Source organism: Pelecanus crispus, chromosome 2 (genome assembly GCF_030463565.1).
Source record: "Pelecanus crispus isolate bPelCri1 chromosome 2, bPelCri1.pri, whole genome shotgun sequence".
In the NCBI taxonomy this organism is placed as follows: Eukaryota; Metazoa; Chordata; class Aves; order Pelecaniformes; family Pelecanidae; genus Pelecanus; species Pelecanus crispus.
In genome coordinates, this window is record NC_134644.1 from 110,389,597 (window position 1) to 110,406,869 (window position 17,273).

A 17,273-nucleotide genomic window follows, 5' to 3' on the forward strand; every position below is an offset into this window, starting at 1 on the left:
ACCAGCTGCATCAAGAAGTTATCTTCCACACACTCCAGGAACCTCCTGGACTGTTTCCTCTCTGCTGTGTTGTATTTCCAGCAGATGTCCAGTAAGTTGAAGTCCCCCACGAGAACAAGGGCTAATGATTGTGAGACTTCTGCCAGCCACTTATAGAATGCTTCACCTACCTCTTCATCCTGGTTATGCAAGTTGATTTCTGGTTCCAAAATTACGTATGAAAGAAAAATAAACCACTCAGGTTTTCATTCTTACTGACAGTTAATCCTATAGTGCTTTCAAGTTTTAGCTGTTTTCATTGTTTCCATATTATGGTTACAATCTCATATTTCTAGACCCAAATACATGACAAAAATCTAAGGCCAGAAAAACAAGTGAAAATGTAATTTCTGAGAGGTGTGATGATGTATTTTGTCTCATGTAGTTCTCTGAGAGTTAGCTTCTGTTATTATCTTTGTATGTTGGCATTCTAATATTTCAAATGAATGAACATTCACACTTAAACTCATGTTGTAAGATTGAAAAAAAAAATCAAAGGACTGGGGTATTTAGTGACTTGAGGATTGTGTGGAATTGTCCTTATCCCAAAATACTGGTGAAGTAAGAATGATAGCTTCTAACACACTTAGAATTTGTATGTACTGCCTTAGTTCTGTATTCATCAGCAAAATAACATGTTAAAAGTGGCAGTTTATTGTTTGTATCCATTTTCAGATTTTTGAGGTGACTTTATTTTCCCTATGCAGTCAGGTAATAGAAGCCATAATTTAAGAGGTCTTTAATAGCAATGACAATGGTATGGCAGAAGATCAGCTGGAGCTTGTTCTGACAACCTGACCACACCAGGACAGGAAAATGCCTGCTCTTTGCAGCTAGCTCTTTACATCTAGCCTGAATTTGGTACTTCAGGTTCTTTTTCATTTGAGTGGAATGTGAACAAAATTCGGGTGCCTCTCAGTTGATAATGGTAATGGAAATGGGCATGAGATGCAATAAAAACTTGCCTCAAGCTCTAAAAGCCATGCAGGATTGGGATCTAGCTAATAGGTAGATATAGGCAGGATATCTATATTACCCATTGTTGCAGGCAAAAGTAACTCAGCTTGGGATTGTACTTAATTTTTCTAATTATTACTAATTAACACAAACTTTTCATCACCAATTCAGGTTATAAGAGACAGAAAATAAGCAATCAAACACCTTGGGAAGGAAACTCCCCTCCCCCAGCTCAATTTCATTCCATCACCTCTCCTCCTCCATCGTGGTCTCATCTCCCCTTTCACTGGGTGTTACACACAGTACCTCTCAGTCCTTTTGGTGAGGTGGTGCAGGAAGCTGGGGACCCTCTGTAACACTTTCTCTCTGTTGGTTCTCTGCCCCAGCGTGCATCACCCATGGCTGCAGTCCCTCAGTCCTTGTGTCCCTGTCCCAGTGTGGGTTGCCTATGGCTATGGTCCCTCACAGGTGGGAAAAAATTTCTTATTTGCTATCTAATATCCGACAGCATTGTTCACCATCCTGCACCTTTTTATTCTCTCCTTATAAGTTAAAAAAGTAAGATCATAAAATACAGAGGTCCCCTGCACTGCTGAGACGATTTAAGCTGAGTTTGCTGCAGCATTTGGCCTGATTTTGGTAGCCAGTACCTTTGCAAAAATTTCTTCTGCTGGATGCTTACTTTTCTGTCTAGCTACGCTAAGGGCATAGATGTAATATTCCCCAGAGATACAACATTTGCACTGAAGGTGTGCAGGTGAATTGCTGATTCTTCCATTCTGTCTCCAACAGAAGTTCAGTTGTTGAAAAGCTGGTTATTCAGGCAGCAAAGAATGAAATTATTACCTGTTGCTGAGAGACTGGATAGAAACAAGGCACGGCGAAATCAACACTCTTTTCCAGCAGGCCCAATGGCAAACATGATACTCTACAGAAGTCTTAGAATTTCTATATATTTTTTAATTATATACCTTTAATTAAATGAATGAGGGACAAAAAAAGGAACAAAAATGGGGGATAAATGGAAAAAACCCCACCAAGCTACTAAAATAATATTTCTTATCATTTTGTAAAGGTGATGTTGATCATAAGCAAGGCTAACAGCTAATTATACTTGTATTATAAATGTGTGAATGTAGCTCTCTAAATATACAGTGATAACAGGTGATAATGACAGGAACCTTTATTGGTTTTGATACAAAGCTCATTAGCATTATTGAAAGACTTTCCACTGACTGATGGGAGCTTGTTTAATGTTTTGTTGGTGCTAAAGTATTTTGAATTCTAGAGAAGGAATAGCATTTTATTTTACTTTATTGCAAAAAGAGAAATCTTTTGTATGCATGTTTTTAACAAGTGGTCTGTAAGGCAAATGGGAAGAAATAATACAAAACCCTGAGCCCAGTGTCAGGGCAGAGTCTCATGGTGAGCTGGTTTTCATCTCTAAAATCTTCCTCTCTTCCCAGAGGCTTGTTCCCTTGCTGTGGTTCATTATCTTTTTCAGCTGTACAGGTGCAGCTATGTGGGGATAAACAGGATCACTGATACAATCCTGGGTCAAAGAAAACCTAACACATCTCCCTAAAGCAAACCTGTGTGCTACATCCTGAGTTTGTTTGATACTCTGGAGGTTATCTAATTTATGATGCATAATGAAGAGTTCTATTTAATTTGTTGCAACTTAAGTGAAAACCTGGGCCTATGGGCAGGGTAAGAATTCTGTCAGTGGTGATTTCATCTAAGATGCATATCTTTACAATAGTAGAATGGTTTAATACTTGGCTGAATATCACTGTGTGGAAATTTTAAAAAGGAAATATTTTCATGCTTCAAAATATTAAAGCTAACCTCATCCCCTTAGTGCTGGAAACTCAAAAGTTGTGTCTTAGTGGTGGTGGAGGTGTTAATGGGAAAGATTATTTAGAAGTATTCATTGTATCGTCACACTTCAATACGGATGTTGGAAAGTATGTCTTCTTGAGCCTTCTCTTTGGTAGACATCCCTGGGTGGAGTGAGCTAAAGCAGGATGACAATTTCTGTTCCATGGGTGGTAAACATATATATAAAGAAACTAGTTACACTGAAATATTCCCAGACTTTTTCTTCCAAAATGAAGTTAACCTGATAGGCTCAGTCTTTGGAGCAGGGAGAATAGCATTAGTATCACAAAACTTCTGAACACCTTTTTGGTAGCAAAAAGAAGCAAGGGTACCAATGATTTCTTCTTCCCTGGTGGGAGTAAAAAAGGTAAAGCCCATGTGAAAAAAAGCCCACACAATAGCAGTTGCCTTCTATCCAGTATGGGATATTTTGCTGTACTTGAGGTACAGAAAGCATCTGTAAAAAATAAAATGCAGAAACATTATAACACATTGTACCTTGTTAAACATTTTGCTTAGCATATACAGGAGTACGTTATAGTGAGTGCAACAGTGCAATTCATTGTGCTACAGAGCAGCTACAAAAAAAAAATACCAAAACCCTTTATGAGGCAAGATTTCTGTATCTTCCTAGAAAATCATGGTTAGAATAGAATATACTAATGTTTATTCTGTGGAAAAAAGTACCAAAGCTTCAGTGTAACCTATATATAACTGAGATAGGCTTTATGTTAGCTAACTTAAGAGACTGCCGGCAATCTAGCTTCAGCAGCTAGGAGCTCAGCACGGTTTGTGAAACTTGGTTGGGAACTAGAAAAGACCATCGCACTCGGCGTGTGCTGAAGTAGCTCCATGCTGCTATGCCTGAGCTCCTCCAACCCTGGAACCTTCCTGTGCTGTGTGCTCTGGAGATCAGATAAGGCATTTTTTTTTAGTACTAGTCCTTCCCTATCAGGATTCTGAATTGTTGTAGTTTTATTTTCAGTTTCCAGAAATTGCATTGGAGCATCTGGTTCAGCTGCTTGACTGCCAAAGCTGGCTGTCATTTTAAAACAATGTTGGCATCAATACAGGCGGTTTTCAGGAAGCTGCTCACAAGCTGAAGAGTGAAAAAAGTATGGACACAGTGCAACAACTTCAGAGATTCACTCTAGCTGAGGATCAAAATATGATTTGAAAAAAAAAAAAAACCAACCAAACTTGACTATTAGAAAACTCATGAACATGTCCCTCTGGAAATTTCCAGTATCTCTCATTTTTGAGTAGCCTGTGTTTGTGGCATTTTCATCCCTTCTTTGATTAGATTCCAGGAAGAGTTCTGTGACACCAGGTGGATATGTTTTGCTATAGCTCCACTGAGGGGTAAATAGTATTAGTCCTTTGACCTGTTTTTGGTTTATCTGACTTGTTTGCTTTATATGATACCACTTGATCCAAATATTCTTAAAAAAATAAATAAACTTGAGCTAGGGAAAAAACTGTATGCAAGGAAAATCTGACGTTTTGAAGTGTCAGTCTTAAGAGTAAACAAAATAAGATTTGCCATTTTAGGATGTTGAATGAAAATTTGATATTTTTTTATTGCTCTGATGTTTGGTCTTACAAGTTTACAAATGAAAAGGACCAAAAAGATATGGTCTTATGGTATATTCAAATATCCTATCAAAAAAGATAGGATGTTATGATACATTATTACATAAGGAACTGCAGAAATCTCTTGCACCTTGACACCTTAATCATGTGAGGAAAAGAAAATGGCACTCCCCACTTAGCACAGTCTGAGCACCAACCCATGCATCTGTAAGCTGGATTTTGACAATACCGAAAAAGATTCTGAATCTACACCTGTACTTTTAATTTATTCCCTAGGAAGGTTGCCAGGCACTGGAGTACATCACTCTGAAACAGTACCTGGGCATAAATAGAGTTAAAAATGTGTCAGGGTCCAGTCCTGACAGCTGTTAGCATGCAACCGGTTTGCATTAGAGGCTAAAAGGTTTTACCAGCATAAATGCAGGCTGATCCTTGTCAGCTGGCTTCAAGGACTGGCATGTTCCTGGCAGTTTTAATTTAGTAGGCTGGGTGTAGCCTGGAAGTTCAGTTAGGATTCTGCTTGTAACCTCTTAGGAAACAGCTGCATCAGTCCTTACCAATGGATGGTTACCATTTTCCTGCTTGAAGCCACTGCTACCACTGCAAAGTCAAAAAACCCAAAATATATTTGTACCTTAGCCACTTCTGGGTAAAGACCAGTAAAAGTAGTCTTAAGCAAATTGCTAAACTTTGTATTGGAAGAGATGTGCTCCTTTCACTCCATAAGCGATGCCACAAGACCTGTAACTGGCAGAAAGGTGGGGAAGGCGGTCACAGACAGAGACGTGAGACCACAGAGGTCGTTGTCCTTGATAGGAGCAGTACAAGGTTATACAAGTCCTTCTCTTCCAGATTTATCTCCAAGTGTGGCTACAGAACCATTTCTGCATCTCCACTACAGTGAGTACTTGGTACCACTGAATTCCAATTGCTGTGGGACAGCAACAGAGATTTTAGGGACCAGAAATTTGGAGGGCTATAAAAGCATGTCAAATTTGCTGGCTTTAATTGATAGAAAGCAGTGGTTAAGTATACTGAGATTCTGATCGTTCTGTCCCTGCTATAGTGGAGCCCATCTACTTTTGCTGGGGCTGTTGTGCATTACAAATCGTCACCATTTATGACAGCATGTGGTGGAAGACCCAATTCTTCAGGTAATGTCAGGGCTGTGAGGCTATTGACTGCTGGAGGGTCTTGTGTACTTTTTGGTTTGCTCTGAAAGTCCATTGACTTAAACTCACTGACGTTTATTAATTTGTCACAGACACAGAACATGAAACTGAGTGTTAACCTCTTGGCTTTATAAAACATTGACTTCTCAAAATAGATGGCTGCGCATGCCCATATACAACAGTCTAGCTTTAGGGTGGGGGCTGTTGCTGGGTTCGTAGGCAAACAGAAATATTTCATAATGTACTTCTGAGTGCCAGGAAGGACATGATGCTCTCTGCCTGTTCAAATGTCTGCTTATGTATAAAGTAATATCTTGATTCAGCAAAATGTTTCTTTTTTCTGAGCTGTTAAGTTAATAGCACTGCCTAATTAATAAGTTCATCTTGACTTCCCACAGCCACTCCACATTCCCATGAATGATTACATCTTCACTGATTGTCTTTGCTCTGGATTTCACATTTTAACCTTCTTTACATCTAGTGCTTTTTGTTGTTTAGTTTACAGATTAGCTTGGAAAATATAAGTGTTGTACCAAGTCAAAACAATTTCAGTAAGGGTGAAGATTATTGCCTTTTTCATTAAATTACTAGTAATCATTCCTAGTTTTAATTAGTTCAGGGCATGAGAAATGCAAGGACGAGGAAGACAGAGCTAGTTACTATGAAGTGTTTAGACTATCAATAGCTTTTAACAGAATGCACCTTACAAAACATCTGTGCTCACTGAGGTCAATACAAAGACATTAATTAACATCAGATGATGACAAAATTTTTCACTGGTGTTGACTCTAAGGAAAAACTCTCCAGATTTTGAAAGAAAAATAGAACATTTGGCTGTATTTTAAATGTAATTAGCATCAGAGTTTCAGATTTTTATTTTTATATGTATTATTCTCACTGTTGAATAGAAATCTGATTAAACTGCATTTTTTTTAACATTTAGTTGTTCTTTTCTGTTATAGTTTGTGGATAAATACTTTTAATCAACCATAAAAATTGTTTTTTCTCCTCTTGTTCATAAAGTACAAGAGACTGGGTTTTAGGTCTGTTTTGCATTTAGCAAGTGTTGGATTTTTCTAACACGTACAATCAAAAATGTTTTCCTTACAGAAATGTGACTTTACTACAACTGAAGAATATATAATCATAGCGTAGGATGGGAAGAATACATATGTAGAACATGCCAGTTTTTAGGAGGCACTTTTAGCAAAGGTAAGAAAGGAATAAAATTTTATATATTTGTGGAAATATCTTAGAATATGCAGAGATAATACTATGTGTTTTCCAAAGCAGACTATGTCCTTTCTTGAACGAGTCTGGGCCTGGATATGAAAGTGCATAATTGATTTGAAGACAGATCATTGTTAGTGGGTAAAGACTTTGATGAGTTTATATTACAGTTAAGGCCTAAATCATTTTCTTGACATAAAGTACTGTGATAATATAGAGTTGTTCATGCCAGTTTCCCTATTTTACCTACACCACATTCATACGGGGAAAGTCAGTATGGTCCTAGATTCCATTTGTGTAAGATGATTAATTTAGGAACATAAATTTTTCACCTCCAAATTGCATAAACCACAGATGCAGCATTGAAAGAGGTTGGAGAAGGTCTTTTCAAAAGCCATGATTTTCTTAATTTCTCTCTGAGTGTCTGATACAGTGAAAATGACTGAACTCTGTCCTTGCCTGTACTGACTATAGGGGATGTCCTGCTCTGGTAATGTATCATGGCCAAAATACATGTAGGAAATAGGTAATGTACCTCTTTATTTAGAACGTATTCTACAGAACAATGTTACCTTTTCATATGCTGTCCATTTAGTTTCATAGGCTGAGCACTTGGAAGTATTAGAGGCAGTGTTAGTAATACTGTGTCCAAGAGATGTTCTGCAGGAATAAGTAGCTTGCACTTACTAATGCAGAGGTGTAAGAGATGACTGCTGTGTTGCTAGCAATCAAGCCTTTCTGTAATGATAGTTAACAGCTTTAAAAATAAATGTAAATATTTAAGTAGCGTAGCTGTCATTTAGGTGTATTTCAAAACGTTAGTGAAGGATGTAGATACTTTTGTCTGGTCTTAATTCTGTTTTCATTGTGCAAAACATACCTCTGCAGAGCAAAATGATGTTACGACCGAGGCTTTAAAAGCATTGCCAAGTAGCAAAGCTTTGTGCACATTAAACACAGTTCCTTGAATCGCTTAGTAAATGTAAGTTTTTGTTAACAGTACTTTGGTTTGATGTCTTAATTATCTCTTAGATGTGGGATATTTGAGAATTGAGACTGGAAGCCATTTGTGTTTGAAATACTTTGTAGTGTAGAGGAAAAATTAATATATAAATCCCTGTTTATGACCATGGTGGGTAGAATGTATTTGGAGCATAATGGGGTTTGGTCCAATAACAAAGAAAGGAAGTGAAGATGGTGAGTTGCTTCCAAGATGCAGGTGATGTTTATCACTGAAGGACATGGCTATCTCTTATGAAACTAAGATACAAGCCCATCCTGTCTCTTCTATGGGGGTGAGGGACAGGAAACCTTGTTTCTTGAGGTGCAAAATAAAATAATGACTAGTCTTACAAGGATGTGAAATTTTGCAGTAGTGTTAATGAACAAGTAAATGCTTTTCAATAATTTTTAAAAGCTTTCATATTTACATGAATGTTGAAAATCTTAAGTTTTCTATAAATAATAAAAATTCTTTTGTATGCTTCCTGTTTCTTTTGTGTTCTTCCCTTTCTTTCCATTTGAAAACAAGTTGTTGAATTAAAGAAACCAACAATAAGATCTGATGGGCCTTTCAGAGATCACCTAGATAATCTCCTTTCATGGTGGAACAAGCACATATAAATAAATAAATAAAAATGTTCACAGGTGTTTGTTTATTGTATCCTTAAAAGTCTCCGGTGATGCAAGCCATCTCCTCAGGGGTTATGTTTTGGTGTTCCACCTTTTCACCACTAGAAAGTTTTCCTAAATGTCTAATCTAGTTATTTCTTGCTGCAATTTCACCCCATTACTTCTACGTAATTTCTTTCCTCTTTGTAACATCCATTTATGCATTTGAGGACAGTTATCATATTTCTCTTCAGCCTTTGTAGTAGCCTTTTCTCATAAAATAGGTTTCTGAGATCTCTGATCATTCTCTGGATTGTTTGCAGTCGATAGTGCTGTTCCTGAACTGTGGATCCCAAACCAGGCAAGATGTTATGATTGAGGATTTAACAGTATGGACTGAGGAAGACGCATTACTTGCCTGTCACGCTCCTGTTTATGCATTCTGCATAGTGTTTGCAGATTTTTTACAGCACTATGTTGACTATTTTCAGGTCATGATTCACTATGGACTAAATTTTAAGGTCAGTTTTGCCATTCTCTATTTGTGCAAGTTGGATTATTCCCATAAGCATGTATCTTTAATAATTTTTGTTTTCCTCTTTTTGTAGGTCATTTTTCTAATTTGTTTGGAGTTATAATCTTTCCCTCAGTGTATTTGCAGTCTGTTCCAGCTTCATATCTTTTTCCAATCTCATAAGCCTATTACCTTTACCATAGTTTGCTGACAGTACTGAATAGTACCAGAACCTGGAGAGACTACTGTAAGCTCATACATCCTTCATGACAGTTTTACTGTGAACCACTAATATTCTGTAAGTAATTTTTTTCTTTCTTTTGCACCCACCTAACAGCAATTTTAGCTAGACTTATTTGCTCTAGCTTGCTTTGGAAACGTCACATGAAACAGTGCCAGAGCTTGAGCTGTATAACACCTACAGCACATCCTCTGTTCGTAAGGCCTGTTACCCTGCCATAAAGGCATTTAGATGGGTTTAACAAGCTTTGTTCTTGACAAAGCCATGTTAGTTACTGCTCCAGTCTTTTTAAATTTTAGAAACTGGTTTTGCATTTATTCTCATGTGTTCTTATCAAAGTCAGACTAGGATTTGTCCCAGGAAAAATAGTACCTTCTTCCCCTAAAAGTATAAAGAAACCCAACCAACCAACCACTCCCACCTCCTAGTAACTTTTAATCAAGATTTAAAAAGAGAGAATCAACATTTAAAAAAGGAGAAACAGAACCTCAAATTCAGTCTCATGCATAGGAACTTAAACTATATCCAAATAAATATTAGTTTCTAGATATTTTTAAAGTTTACAATTAGAAGATATGAATTTAAATTTAAAAATATTTTTATTGATAACCTAATAACCCTCAGGTGGACTAGAATTTTTTATGACCATCAGTAGCTGTTTCAGAAGACACATCTTTACCTCCCAAGAAAATTCCCTTGAAGTATTTGCTTAAACATTTTTCTAATAAAGATGCCTTCATAAATCATGATGTCAGTCTATGGAGATGTAACTGGAATAGCTGGAAGTTCACTGATCAATTTCTAAGCAAATATAGGAAGTATTTTCTAACATGTCTTTCAAAAAAGAAAAACCAAAGTAAACCAAAGCAAACCAAAGCTGGTGTTATCTGTTGGGTCCTACTGTGCAGAACTCAAGGACACTCTCATCTAGTTATCTTAATAGCTTTGCTGATGTTCTCACATCCTTCTCACTTTCTGGTTTCCATGAATTGAAGAGTTGTCAGAAGGCAGAACATAGCTGGACTTTGTCATGGCATTACATATCTGTAAGAACAATGTTTGTATCCTCCAGTCACAGGGCATTTGAAATGTGTCCTTCAGAAAAGGGATTTGGAAGTAATCTGCTGAGTATAAATTTCAAAGAACACTGGGAGAAATCGCTGGGACTTTTCAGTGGCTTCATATGTACAGTCTGTGTGGAAATGAATGGCTTTAAGTACATTACAAAATTGGAGAAGAATCACAGCTGTGTGTTTCCAGCCTTTTGAGTATTACATTATGTGATATGTTTTCTGTCTTCCCACTTTAAAATCCTTCTCACGAAAGCTTTTAATTTCAGCTTACTGGTGTTTTTTTTGTCTTCCAGCTTTTACATCAGACTATGGTGATTTTTTTTTCAGGTCTTTCCTCTTTTGTTATTTTCTTTCACTGTGTTTTTCTGATTTTTGTTTTCTATCTGCTGAAACAGAGAGGCTCATTTAGAGCTATATTTAACGACACTTTTTACCAGCTCTGCTGTCGTCATTCCTGGAAATAAGGTAGCATTTATATAATCAAGTCATGCTCTAGCCACTGCTTTCCGGTACTTGCAAGGTAAAATGAAAATTCTATTTGTGATTCATCGGGGTAATTATAGCATTTGCCAGAGTACATGTGGGCAGGTAAGTACACACACAGTTAGATAATTGGGTCAATAGCGAACAATTTGTGCTTAACAGAACTTGATTTAAGGTAGGTAGGTTTAATCCAAAATGAGATGCCATTTGATGGGGAAGTTTCTTTTGTCAAGAACAAAGCTTGTTAAACCCATCTAAATGCCTTTATGGCAGGGTAACAGGCCTTACGAACAGAGGATGTGCTGTAGGTGTTATACAGCTCAAGCTCTGGCACTGTTTCATGTGACATTTCCAAAGCAAGCTAGAGCAAATAAGTCTAATATGGGCATCTTACCCATATTAAAAAACAAGCCCACCTATGTATGCCCTGTATCTTGGACATATACATATAAATGTCATTTTTTATGATCAAGTCAGATATTTTAATGTCTTTCTAACTGATAAGTGCTGATAATATTTTGGGACTGTATTTTTTATATCCAAGATTGGATCTGGTAATTTGTAAGCTTTTGTATATTTACAAATGTATTTATATTTTGTATATTTAACTGTGAATAGCACATATTTTGTCTTTCCACTTTTTCCTTTGATGTAAACCTACTGTCAAGGTAAAGAGTGAGAAAGAAGTAGTGGAAATACATATATATATATACATATACATATATATTCCTCTCCCCCTGCCAAAGTAAGAACTTCTGCTTCTCTGTTTGACAACTGTAATAGCAAGTCTGGCATATTGGGGAACAGGCACACACTGACAAGACAGAGTACTCATGGGTCTCTTGCTGCTTTCTGCAGTGTCCTGCCTTAGGCAGCTAGTGACTTCATCTGTGCCTTGAGTTGTCCTTGACAACATTCAAATACCCAGAGCAAAGCTGTGTAAAGGATCACGAGGTATTTCCAGAACAACTTGCAGGGTTTCTCTAAGCTTTGCTCTGCAGTGCGTTTTCTTTCTTTTTTTTTTTTATTCCAACCTTTCAAACTTTTTCCCTAAATCAGACCTTGTTGATGTGAAAGAGAGAAAAAGGGAGCCTTGATAGCTACACTCACATTGAGCAGTGGTGGGAAACATCCATTCAGATCTCTTCTTGGTGAAACTCAAAGCACAATTTTCTTCTTGGGCTGCTCTGGTGCAAAACTGAATCTCTAACATCACAAGGTGGTTCTCTGGACTATCACGAAGAGTAAAAGACTACTTGACTGCTTCTCAACTCAAGGTAATGATAACTTCCTCAGAATCAAAATATTTTAGCTTCTGTAAACAGGATCTTTCGTTCTCTGTTGACCACCTGCAGTCCTTGCATGATGTTTCAAGGCAAGTTGTTATAATTTACTGAACTGGAGTTAAGAAGAGTTACTAGTTATACCGAAATAATTGGTGCCAATCACAACCCCTCTCTCCATTTCCAACCTCTAAAATGGAAATTGTACTGACAGAACCTAAACCACCAAACATTTGTGCTCCAGATTTGGATGTGACTATTTTCAGATCTGCTGTATTTTCTGTAAATGTCATAAAGAGATAATATTTCTGAACCCTTAGCATGTGGGCTATTGTGCATATGTTAGACACAGAACTCCACCTCACTCTGTATGTCAGCATACAAATTTGCACTTTTTATATGTCATGAAGTGGATGCAAGAAGTCACATGTGAAATTACACTCTGAGACCATTTGAAAATTGCACCACACATTGATTCATTAGCTACTCTGCAACTTCTTAGATAGGCCAAGCACATTCCCAAAGGTACTGAGATCAGCAAGATCTCATCAGGAAATGCCAGATTGGCTTTCAGGGTGTTGCAGTTTTGCTCTTTCCTTCATAGACTTTTACAAACATTTGGGCCATTGGCCTGGTATAAAACATGCAACTTTTCCCAAACAAAAAAAAAAGAAGAAAAATTTATTAGCATTTGTGACAAGTTTGTTCTTTAAGTAAAGGATTTTATATTGCAAAGTTATTAACACTCATTTCCTTTTTTCCATAATTAAAAGTTTAGAATGCTGCATCACCCAGCAAATAAAAAAGCCATGTGAGATATTAATATTCCATGAAAGTGATTCATTACATGATAATGATTCAAAATGTGAAAAAGAGGAAGTGAGCTTGCTTCAAGAAATGAATCAATTTAATTCCAGACCTTGTTCATAAGTTTGTTTTCATCCAAATTCACCTTTTCTCATTTCTAGATGTGCTCATTTTCTCTCCTGCTTTTGAACTAATTTTAACTTTTTGTCAGCTAGGTAAAATAGCATTGAAATGATTTTTTAAGTAAAAAAGACCTATAAAGTTAAAAGAAATGTAAAGCTGTTGTAACATTTGTGATTACATTTCCTCACCCCCACCCTGATAAGAAATGGAGATAGCTATACTTCAAGCTAAGTTTCAGTGAGGGACTTCATAGAAGTAGAGAGATACAGGCCAAGAAAAATTCAGAGAAATAAAGCTATCAAATAGTTTGTAGCCCAAGACTTCTGGTTGCAGTGCTTATTATTACTAATTTTATATAAAATATGAAATTATTTTACTATAAAATGTAAAATGATAAAAACTAGGTGGCTTAAACAGGATTCCACTGTACTGTTATTTTTCAAATTAGTAAAAATGTGTCCTGGTTTCGGCTGGGATAGAGTTAATTTTCTTCCTAGCAGCAGGCATAGTGCTGTGTTTTGGATTTAGTAGAAGAATGTTGATAACACACTGGTGTTTTAGTTGTTGCTGAGTACTGCTTATGCTAGTCAAGGACTTTTTCAGCTTCCCATGCTCTGCCAGGCGCACAAGAAACTGGGAGGGGGCACAGCCAGAATAGTTGATCCAAACTGCCCAAAGGGCTATTCCATACCATATGACGTCATGCTCAGTATAGAAACTGGAGGGGTTGGCCAGGGAGTAGCGATCGCTGCTCGGGAACTGTCTGGGTATCGGTCGGCGGGTGGTGAGCAATTGCATTGTGCATCACTTGCTTCGTGTATCATTATTATTATTATCATTATTATACTGTTACTATTAGCATTATTATTTTACTTTATTTCAATTATTAAACTGTTCTTATCTCAACCCAGGAGTGTTTCTCACTCTTACTCCTCCGATTCTCTCCCCCATCCCATCGGGGTAGGGGGAGTGAGCGAGCAGCTGCGTGGTGCTGAGCTGCTGGCTGGGGCTAAACCACGACAAAATGATGGACCAAAATCACTGTCAGGGTGCTGCATGGGCTGGGGGATTCCTAGGGACTGGGAGGAGCAGGGGCTCTCCAGGGGCCATCAGGGCAGTGTATTAGAAGTGGGTTTTTTTGGTAACACAGGAGCACTGTTCTCCTAAGTCATGGATCGGGACTCTGTTGTAGATGGTGTAAAAACACAGGACAAAGAGATGATATCCACTCCTGAAAACACAGGGAAAATGGAGAGAGTAAAACAAAACACGAGATGATACTGGTTGGCATAGTGCCCGTTTCTCAGCACACCTCTTCTAGCTGCAGTTATTTGTAGGCATCTGAAGAAAGGAAGATTTTGGGGGAAGGATAATCAATTGGCTTTGCACATGTTCACTGGGGGCTCCTCTCAGGCATGAGTGATGGGGGAAACACAAAGGTTGTACAACCTCATTATTCATTTTTCAGGTGTAAGTGGCCAATGTAAGGCCCAGTGAGCTAGATGCAGCATTCATGTTTATAAAAAACCTGCTTCTTTCCCCAAAGAGTTCATAGCCTGAATAAACCACAGACAAAAGGGATGTATGGAGAGATTCAATTACATGGTTTTAGAATTACACAAAAATGTCTGCAGTGAACTTGGTTGAACTGTGTCCTGAATTCCAGCCCAGTGACTTAAATACTAAATCATCTTTTCTGACCTCCTACTCTGACTCCTAAAGTTCCCCCCCCCCCGCCCCCCACCCCAGTATTCCTCTTAAATTAAACTTCTAGTATTAAGCAACTGGAAAAATAGAGGAAATTTATATTTTGACTATACATAGCAAAGTGGTAATTCTATAGTGAGTTTCTAATAGCGTCAACATGATTTTTTTAAACCTATCTTGAGATTTTACTTTACATACATATTACATACATATTAACATCTACCCAGGCAGCCTGACTGAACTGTTTCCTGCTTGGGTGTGTAACCATATCTTGTCTCTACACCACTCATTCTTTTTTGATGGCACAGGTAGGAAACCGATAGAGGGAGGAAAGGCGGCTATACAGCTATACCAACATACATTAATTAAAAGTGTGTGTTTGTGAGAGAGACATAATGGTATGAGCATTTGAGGACAATCTCTCAACCTGTAAAATCTTCATTACCTGCCTGATTTGGGGCACAGAACTAGCCATGCAACAGAGCTACAACGTCATTTGTTTATATACTTTGTGAGCCACATGTATGATAAACTGATTTGCAGTTGCAGTTCTGACGGGCACATCTATTTGTAAATGCAGGGAAGAGGCATACAATTCGAAACAGGTTCTCCCTTTTAGTCCATTCCTTTTTGTTTTATTCCTGTGTGTAAACAGAGCAATTTGATTTTGGTCTTCCAATCATGCCTACCTTGATAGTCCAAAATGTCAAATGACTTATGAACAGCTACATAACATTTTTACTGTGTACTTTTTATGACCATTAACGTAACACAAAACTGAAAAATAATGTGATGTAAACCATTTTTTATATCTATAGACTTTCACATATCTCATAATACTGTATTTAAATGTTCTGTGATGAACCAATTTCATTTTCAAAATATGCAAATTATAGCAGCAGGCTTTTTAAACTTTTTAAAAATGGTCTTTGCCTAATAAAATGAGTCATTTTTCACTTATCAAATCCAGAAATAAAATTGCATACAGCTATTCTTGTTCTTCTAAATGAGAAGAGGAACAATATTTCTTTTATTGCCTGTCAGTTCTGAATTACTTTAAGTGCACTGTGGGTGGACTGTGCTTCTATACTTTCTTTTCAGCGTAGCACCCAGAAATCAATCAGGGTCTAAAACTTGCCCTTTTTATTAGGACAGGTCTGACTGGTGATTCAAAAGAGTAGTACAACAATAACCTATGATTTTTCTCAAGCAAAGTGATATTTTGTTCCAATTAGAGCCTCATTTCTACTTAAAATGGAGCATGTCACCTTGTTTCCAAGCTGGTGCTTGCAAGCTTGTTGCTGACTAGGAATAGCTATGTTCACTATTAACACACCAGAGTGTGAGGTTGCTCAAGAGGGTTTTCTTTCTCCTCTGTGATCTTGTGTTTTTAAAAAATTGTAAAGTGTAGAGAGGCCTTCTAAAATATAACATGTTTCTTAAGTGAAAAGAAATAAAAGCAAATTTCTAACATACTCTATGTCCACAGTATTCAGATCTCTGTTTTCACTGGATGCAAATTTAGCCCCAAGCTGCTGTTTGTTAATAGAGCTTCTTATGAGCTACACTCTAGAAAAAACATAAATGTATAGAATATGATTCTGAAAAACATACACCTGTGTTGGCTGCCTTGAGGTCTACTACCGTTGATGCTGGAAGGTGAATAAAACTGGCACAACCTCTTTTAAAAATCTGGTTCATAAACTGTTGTGAGAGATCTTTCTATTTTCTTACTTAGTCCCATATAGACCTGTAATGTGTTGACTTGCTTTTTTTAAAATATTGACTGAGTGTAAACAACAGTAATGGAACCTGTGTAGTATTTGCTGAGCAGTTTGATATTAGAAATTGCTGCATGTATTAATCTGACAAAATAAAAATGGTAATGCTTTGCATTATTTGAGATGTATTGTCATTGTCTTGCTAGATCTTTCTTATACTTGAAATAGAATACTTCTTGAAAGATCTTGGTAGAAATACCTTTCTAATACCTGGTGTATTGCCCATCCTTCAGAGATGATATGAAGAAATGTTCAAATTTTATTTTATGTTCTTATTTCAAAATACTCCCTCACTGAAACTACGATGTATAGAAGTTAATGTAATAGGACACAAAATAGAGACACTCCTGAGGGTTATTTTGGGGATAAGTAACCCATCACTGCTCAGGTTCCAAGGTGTGGCTGGAGCTCATATAGGGGTGTATATATATAGGCATACCTTGATTGGCTTTAAATGAGATAATTTGGTACTGCTAGCGCTGTGGAGCATTGTGGTCTGTGAAAGCCATTTTGACTAAGGTCTCTTGACAAATTTTGCTGGCTTTGTGAAACCCAAGCTGACCTTTCAAACAGATACCAAGATAATGTATGTCCACATTGACTGGAATTACACCTCTGGAATAAAGCAGAGATGTGCCACAAGGATAGTCAAACATAGCTCCAGTGCCCAAATCAGGCAGGTATTACAGGCTTGCATGATTAAAGAACATTTTTAATTAGGGAAGAATATACAGTACTGAGAAGTTCAGTGAGATTTAAGTAATTCCTGCTATAGGGA